Here is an 8,459-nt window from a genome sequence, read left to right as displayed (position 1 = left end):
CTGGAGATTGGTGGTGATGGTTGCACAGCAACGTGAACATTCGTGTAGTGCGGCTGAACCGTGCACTTAAAAATGGTTAGACCCTGGCCAGTGTGGCTCAGCTATTGGATGTCCTCTAGAGCGCAGAAGGGTTGCTGGTTGGATTCCCTGCCAGGGCACATGCCCACGTGTGGGCTTAATCCCCTGTAGGGGGTGTGCAGGAGGCAGCCAATGCATGTTTTGCTCTCTTATTGATGTTTCCCTCTCCCTTCCTCTCTCTAATATAAATAAATTAAATAAATAAATAAATGTGTGTAAATGGTTAAAATAGTAAATTTTATGTTCTGTATATGTTACCACCAAAAAACCAAGCTAGATAGTTTTTAAAAATAGGATTTTAAGAAGTTAAGTATATAAAGGAAGCATTAGTCCAGAGATCCTGCAATAGCCCCTCCTAGAGTTCATTGACTTGTCTTACAGTTCTTGGCCCCTCTCTTTTAGGATTACCAGAGAAAAATACAAGACACCAAGTTAATTTAAATTCCAGAAAAAATTTACATACACTAATATATGTATACATATATGTATATGTATACGTATGTATACCTGAAACTGAGCATGGGACATACTTATACAAAAAAAAAAATATTATTTGAAATTGAAAATCACATAGGCATTTGACATTTTTATTCACTAAACCTGGCAACCCTACTTTCTTCCTAATACTCTCTGAGTTTTTTCCTCCTTCTGGGGGAGTTAGGTTGAATTGTCCTACTTATTTATTTATTTATTTATTTATTTATTTGAATGAGAGAAACATTGATTTTATGTTCCATTTATGCATTCATTGGTTGCCTCTTGTATGTACTCTGGGGATTGAACACGAACTCTTGGTGCATTGGGACTATGCTCTAACCAGCTGAGCTACCCGGCCAGGGCTTGAATTGTCTTTTTAAATTTTTTTTTAATCCTCATCCAAGGACATTTTTTTCCACTGCTTTTCAGAGAGAGTGGAAGGGGCAGAGAGAGAGAAACATTGATGTGAGAGAAACACATTGGTTGGTTGCCTCCCGCATGCACCTGACCAGGGCCAGCATTGAGCCCACAAACCAAGGTACGTGTCCTTGGCTGGACTCAAACCTGGGACCCTTCAGTCCACAGGCCGATACTCTAACCACTGAGCCAAACTGGCTAAGGGTTGAATTGTCTTTTTTTTTTTTAATTCTCACCCGAGAATATTTTTTCCATTGCCTTTCAGAGAGAGTGTAAGGAAGAGAGAGGGAGGGAGGGAGGGAGGAAAGGAGAGAGAAAAACATCTCTGTGAAAGAGACACATTGATTGGTTGCTGACCGGAGCAGGATCGAGCCTGCAACCGAAGTACATGCCCTTGGCTGGAATTGAACCCCGCCCGGATCCTTCAGTCCAAGGATTGATGCTCTAACCACTGAGCTAAACTGGCTAAGGCTTGAATTACCTTTTTTGACAAAAACATTTTACTGTCTCACCAGTTCTAACATATGTTCCCCACCAGCTGTGGTATCCACCTGTATTATAGACCATATATTTGTGCCCCTCCCCAACAATTCACATGTTGAAGCCCTAATCCACAATGAGATGGTACTTGGAGATGGGGCTTTTGGGGAGGTAATTAGGGTTAGGTGAGGTCATGAAGGTGGAATTAGTGCCCTTATACAAAGAGAGTTTGCTCTCTCTTTCTCTTCACCATGTGAGTACTCAGAGAGAAGCTGACCATCTACAAGCCAGGAAGAGAGTTCTCAGGAACCAAATTGACTGGCACCTTGATCTTGGATTTCCCAGCCTTCAGAACTGAGAAATAATTATGTTTTTTAACCCATTCAGGTTATGGTATTTTGTTTTTTACTCATACAACCTGCTAACACATTTTCCCCGTCACACCTAGAGCAATGACTAAGTGGTCTAAGATATCCAGAGCACAGAGGAGAGCACACAGGCTTGGGGGCTCTGCCACTCATTCCTTGTGGGACCTTGGGCAAGTTTTCTAATGGGGCCTTGGTTGCCCCATTTATAAATTGGGGTTAAGAGTGCTTGCTCCTCCTGGCCGGGTGTGGCTCAGCCGTTAAGCGTTGATCAGGGTTCGATTCCCGGTCAGGGCACGTGCCTGGGTTGCGGGCTGCAGCCGATCAATGACTCTCTCATCATTGATGTTTCTGTCTCTCTCTCTCCCTCTCCTTTCCTCTCTCTGAAATCAATAAAGATATATTCAAAAAAAAAAAAAAGTGCTTGCTCTGCCTCTTGTGAGCTGCCATTGGATGTCCAAGTGCTTTGTGATCTATAAAGTTTATTCAAGCACCAAAGGAAATTTGTATGGGCTTCAGGATGTCTGTCTACGTATAGACACACAAATGTACACCACATCACATATCAAACATAGCTGTATTTTCTCACAAAAGTGCTACTAGACAGTGCCCCTTGGGCCCAGGCCCACCAGTTCAGCCCCATATAGTTCACCCTCCATAAAAATTATCTATTGACAGGCTTATCCCAGACCTAATTTTAAAAATTTCCTTCCCAGACAAGAAAAAGCTAAAAAAGTTCACCACCACCAAACCAGTATTATAAGAAATGTTAAAAGAACTTCTTTAAGAAGAAAAAATAGATAAAAAATATGAATAATAAAATGCAATAACTACATATCTATCAATAATTATTTTAAATGTAAATAGAGGAAATGCTCCAATCAAAATATTGGCTAAATGGATAACAAAACTAGACCCTTACATATGCTGACTGCAAGAGACTTCAGATAAAAAAACACAACAGATTGAAAGTAAAAAGATGGAAAAAGATACTTCATGAAAATGGAAACAAAATAAAGCTTGGGTAGCAACACTTATACCAGACAAAATAGACTTCAAAACAAAGGCTATCACAAAAGACCCAGCAATTCCACTTTTGGATGTTTATCCCAAGAAACCCAAAGCACTAATTCGAAAAGACATATCCATCCATATGTTCAATGAAGCATTATTTACAATAAGATATGGAAGCAACCTAAGTGTCCATCAATAGATGAATGGGTAAAGAAGTGGTTCATATATACAATGGAATATGACTCAACCATTAAAAAAAAAAAGAAATCTTGCCATCTGCAACAACATGGATGGACCTAGAGGGTATTATGCTGAGTGAAACGAGTCAGACAGAGAAAGACAATATCATATGATTTCACTTAAATGTGGAATCTAAGAAACTAAATGAACAAACAAAGCAGAAACAAACTCAGATACGGAGAACATTTTGATGTTTCCTAGATGGATGGGTGGCGAAGATGGGTGACGAAAGGGGAAGGGATTATGAAGTACAAATTGGTAGTCAAAAAGTAGTCATGGGGATGTAAAGTACAGCACAGGGAAAATAGTCAATAATATTGTAATAACTGTATGGTGCCAGGTGGGTACTGTACTTATCAGGGGATTACTTTGTAAGTTATATAAATGTCTAATCACTATGTTGTATACCTGAAACTAATATAATATTCTATGTCAACTGTCAACCGAAAAATAAATTATTTTTTAAAAATAAAAATTTCCAAGAAGCTAGATTGCAAAGACATTGACCTCAACCACTCAAGCTGAAATGGGAATCCTTGACCTCACTCTGGATGAAGAAAAGCTGAATGTCATTCTAATTTGTGGACACTAAGGCCCTACCTGTCTGTGTTGGCCCATTGTGTCATTCCATTTATATGAAATACCCAGAATAGGTAAACCCTTAGAGACAGAACGTAGATTGGTGGTTTCTGAGAGCTGAGGGACAGGGAGAATGAGAAATGGCTACTGAATGGTACAAGGTTTTATTTGGGAGTGATAAAAATGTTTAGAACTATATAGAAGTAGTGATTGCACCACATTGTGAATGTACTAAATGCCACTGAATTATTCACTTTAAAATGGTCAATTTTATGTGACTTTCACCTCAATTAAAAAAGAAAACGGTGCTGGGAGTAAGAAGCACTGCATACGTACCTGGCCAAGCCTGTGTCTAATACTTGCTACTGTACTTGGTGTGGAGAATGTACTGGGTGTGAGGTGGACTCAGAGAGTGCAAGAGCTTGAAGAGACCTCAGGGGTCATAGAGCAATGCTCCACTGACGGAGCGTGGGGGACAGGAAGGCCACTCACTGGCTGAGGCCTTTTTCTGTGTGTCTCCAGGGATACCTTTTTCTTTCCTTAAGAGTGAGGCTGAGAAAGACACAACAGTATCCCTTGTCACCATTCTCTCAGCACACAGTTATTGAGTGCTTGCTCTGTGCCTTTAAACAAGTCAGGGAAACAGACACTTAAGCCGAAGATCATCAGAGTGTGATTGTGCTTTGATGGAAGCAGTGTGGGGGGAGCACAGGGTGCTCCGAGCACGGAGCTGGGCACACACTCAGTTCAGACTGCTTTCGGTTGGGCTTTCTGAGCTTAAGCATTAGGAGTTTCTGTTTTCTACATTACAGGAGAAGTAGAGGAAGGCAAAACAGGGCTGATATAGTGGCTCCATGGAGCCTTGAGGAACCCAGAATCTTCTTTCTACCCTGCCTTAGCACGTAGCTGTCATCCTTATGGTGTGACATGTGTGCTCCATTCCTGGGCATTGCAGCTAACTCCCGGATAGGAAGAAAGGAAGCACAAAGGAAAAAGGTTAAAGGCAGATATGAGTCCAATCTATTCTTTAAAAAATTTATCTAATAATGCTCACCCAGCAACTTACTCTTACATCTTATTGGCCAGAACTGGATCACATGACTGCTGCTAGCTGCATGGGTATCTTGTGAAATGGGTATTGTTAACTGAGTACATTACTGCCCTGAACAAAATTGGGATTTTATTAGGAGGAAGGGGAGAGCGGACAGAGGTTAGTCAATTGTGTGCTGTTTGCTAGATACACCTAACCCTTCCTGAGAGGTCTGAGGTTCCCAGGGGTTTTCTGGAGGATGTGATGCCAGAGGTGATGCTTAAAGGGTAAGTAGGAGTTACTCTGGTGAAGCAGAGTGAGGTTATAGGCATTCCAGGGACATGCAACAATAGGAGTACTAATTAAGGTAAGGCGAACTGCTGCAACAAACTCAAAACTCCATAATGGCTTAAACAATGGAAGTTTATTTCTCACTAACGGGACCTCCAAAACAGTGGATGGCTCTCCCTCACACTTTCATTTAGGGAACCAAGTTCTTTCCATCAATGGCTCTACCATCTGAAACACAAAGCTTCCAAGGTGGAAGGAGAAAGAGCATGAAGAGCATGTGGGAGATTTGATGGAACAGGCCTGGAAGCAGCATATGTCACTCTAGTTTACATTCCCTTGGCTAGAGCTGGTTCAAATGGCCACATCCAGCTGCAGGGGACGCTGGGAAAGATAGTCTACCTATATTCCCAGGAGGAAGACCTGGCCAGTTTCTGCTGCGATGATCAGGAGGTGAGAAAATGTACAGTTGGGAGTGGGGTGGGAAATGAAAAGACCATAAGCAGTTTGGTGTTGCTGAAGTTCAAGGCAGAGAGGAGTGGGGATGAGCTTAGAGAAGGAAATAGGAACCAGGCTACAATACTAGGTACCATTTTTTGGAGCCCCTACTCTGTGCCAGGCAATTAACTGCGTACTTTACATATATAATTTCAATTGTGACAGGGCATCTGACCTGTGGAGAAGAGGCAGATCTTTTATGTGTATTTGTTTTGCATAACAATCCTATTTCCTCACAAGTGTATAAAACTTAATTGTGTGCAAAATACATGTACATATACAATATTTAATACTTATCAAAATGTGGTGAGGAAAATATTCCTGTCTTTTTCTTTTTTTTAAATATATCTTCATTGATTTCAGAGAGAGGAAGGGAGAGGGAGAGACAGAGATAGAAACATCAATGATGAGAGAGTCATTGATTGAGCCCGCAACCTGGGCATGTGCCCTGACCAGGAATCGAACCCCGATCGCCTGGATCCTAGGTCGATGCTCAACCGCTGAGCCACACCTGGCTGGGCTATTCCTGTCATTCTTATGTACAGTTGGCGAAAAATGAGGCTTTGTGAGATTTAAGAGTTTACCCAAGGTCAGATAGGTCCATCTCTTTCTAAGCACTCTTATTATATTACCTCTCTGAGAGGGTCTCATGTGTCATATAATGAGTCTAGACTTGAGCCACCCCCTTTGTTGCCAAACTTGAGCTCCCTCAGATTTGCTCAGATTTACCTCTAATCAGTGGCATGCAGGGGAAAGGGAAGGGGAGAGGAAATCATAAACGCACCCTTCTTTGGTCAGTACCTGCCTCTCCCTGGTGAGGAAGGTCTCCATTTTCAGAGGGAGGGGACAGGAACTTAAGTGCCCTTCTCTGAGCCCAAATGACCCACCTGAGGACCTTACAGCTCTCCTACTACCCCCAGTTCTGGCCTCTACAGCTGTCGAAGACTATGGCTGGGAGAAGAGAGGGGGGGTGCATATGCGGGGGCGCATGTGCGGGCCATGGGCAGGGCTGACTTATCCATTAGGCACAGTTAGACACAATATTTTAGGGATCCACAAAAATATTTTACTTAAAATCAGAAGAAAATAAATGAACTTTAGATTGAAGGAGATATCTTAATATGTAATATTAATATATTCGCCTGAGTGCCAACATAAAGTATAATTTTTAATATTTTTTTTATAGAATCAGATATCTTCCCTGGCTGGGTGGTTCAGTTGGTTGGAGCATCATCCTATACACCAAAAAGGTTGCAGATTCCATTCCCATTAGGGCACATACCTAGGTTGCAGGTTTGATCCCCAGTCAGAGCACATGGGGAGACAACTGATGTTTCTCTCTCTCTCCCCCTTCCTCTCTCTCTAAAAACCAACAAAAACATATCCTCAGGTGAGGATTAAAAGAAATTAGAATAAGCAAAGTGCCTAGACTGTGAAAATCATGACGTTGGTGTGTGAAAGTGAAGGGTAAGTGTGGAAAGGAGAGGGGTGTGTGTGTGTGTGTGTCTGTGTGTGTGTGTGTGTCTGTGTGTGTCTGTGTCTGTTTCAAGACAAAGATTAAGGACCAAGGACTTCGGGTACTCAGTTCTCCTGCTCTTAGATTTAGGGTTGCAGACTGCCAGGGTCCATCTCACCGAACACCAACCATGACATACTCTAATAAACCTGGGACCCACAGCCTGGTGCCCACTGCCCTGCATGGATGTGTGAAACAGAGCTGTGCCCCTCTCTTCATAGCACAGTGTCCTGCCCACACCTCTGAAATCCCACTAGTGTGGGAGCTGAGCACAGGGCAGTAGGACTAATCCTTGAAATAGCTCAGGGAGGATTATCCCAGCCTCTCAGCAGCAGCACAGCAGGCTCATTCCCAAGAAGGGGGGGGGGGGGGGGCGGGGGCAGGGCGCTGCCCAAAGTGGGAAGACTGAGGAAGGCAAATGCCTAGCAGAGACTTCTGGGCAGGGCATGGCAATGAGGGAGCCCTACGGAGTGGGACTAAATCTCAGAGGTAGGATTATGCAAATGAGCCAATTCCAGCTAGAGATTTGAAGCTTGAAAAACCCCAGCCTGAGGGAAAGAATTTAAATTACAAAAATTTTAAAGTATGAATGTGAAATAATCCTTTAAGGTGCTTATTTAACAACGAGATCATTCCGTCACAGTGAACCATATGTGAAACATCCTCCCCACTCCCACATACCCTCACAGGTACCCTGTCTCCCACTCACACTACCACCCATGCTCGGGTACCTTCTCCGTCCCTCCTTCCCATCTCATAAACCAAGCAAATACTGAAATCCCACCTCCTCCAATTTGACAGGAAGACAAGATCCAATTTCCTGGGGCCTCATTCAGTGAGGAGAGAATGCCTCCAGATCCTGAAATTGTGTGAATTTGACTAGGGCAGAAGTAATTGGCTTTCCAATATGCTAATGTTGATGTGTAAAGATGATAGTCTAGCTAGGAGGACCAGGTAAAAAGTGGGCCAGGGGAACCAGGGATGGGTATGAGTCATGAGTCCCTCCTGCAGGCTGTAGATGGGGGTGCAGGGAAGCAGGGTCAGGTGTATGTCTGCAAAGAGATGCTGAGCTCAGCAGGATCTGGGTGAACTTGGTGACTGGAGAAAGCAGGAGCTGAGTGGTGGACCTGGGGCCCAGACAGGAGAGGCCTGTGCTCTGATAGCCACTAGTCACATGTGGGTGTTGAACACTTGAAATGTGGCTTGTATGTGCCACTGAGGAACTGAACTGTTAAGGTGCTTAATTTTAACTGATTTAAAAGTAAATTTAAAAGTTGATATTCTATTGGAAAACTTAAGTATGTGTGAGACAACTTGAATGTGTGAATTAACCTTTTCAATCTAATTTTGTGAAATCTAAATACAGACCACATATTCCCAATAAAAAATCAACATCTAAATTGAAATGTTTCTAGGACTTACTATGAAAAAAATTTTCAAGTACCACATTAATAATTTTTATGTGATCACATAAAAT

Source organism: Miniopterus natalensis, chromosome 2 (assembly GCF_054644295.1).
Source record: "Miniopterus natalensis isolate mMinNat1 chromosome 2, mMinNat1.hap1, whole genome shotgun sequence".
Taxonomy (NCBI): domain Eukaryota; kingdom Metazoa; phylum Chordata; class Mammalia; order Chiroptera; family Miniopteridae; genus Miniopterus; species Miniopterus natalensis.
This window is presented reverse-complemented; position numbering follows the sequence as displayed.